This window comes from Geospiza fortis, unplaced genomic scaffold (genome assembly GCF_000277835.1).
Source record: "Geospiza fortis unplaced genomic scaffold, GeoFor_1.0 scaffold121, whole genome shotgun sequence".
Lineage (NCBI taxonomy): Eukaryota > Metazoa > Chordata > Aves > Passeriformes > Thraupidae > Geospiza > Geospiza fortis.
Window position 1 is genome coordinate 2,654,096 of NW_005054346.1, and position 278 is coordinate 2,654,373.

Here is a 278-nt window from a genome sequence, read left to right on the forward strand (position 1 = left end):
CTGGCTGCGAGCCACCCGGAGAAGGAGGAGAACGACCGCGCCAAGGCCGCCCCGGCTCCCCTCCCTGGGTACCACGGACCCGCACCTACCTCCTCTACCTCCTCCTGCTGCTCTTCCTCCCCCTGCTCCTCCTCACGGGCGCAGCCACCGGCTCCACCGCACCGCGGGGACCTCGGGAACGAAACCCAGCTTCTCTCGCCTTCACCCCAGCAACTATTTCTGGGCTCCTCTTCTAGGACTTCGAGGAAGTTCAGGCGCTGTTCCTCCGGCTCCCGGCC

General features: G+C 67.6%; 1 protein-coding gene across 1 annotated transcript in view; it reads right to left on the reverse strand.

The window, feature by feature from the left end:
* LOC102036813 (serine/threonine-protein kinase Sgk3) overlaps positions 1 to 267 on the reverse strand; it is a 33,369-nt gene extending 33,102 nt beyond the window's left edge. The window contains exon 1 of the mRNA XM_031058654.1: positions 90 to 267. The gene's annotated coding sequence lies outside the window, so the exon portion shown is untranslated. The remainder of the gene's footprint in view (positions 1 to 89) is intronic.
* Positions 268 to 278: the final 11 nt, after the last annotated feature.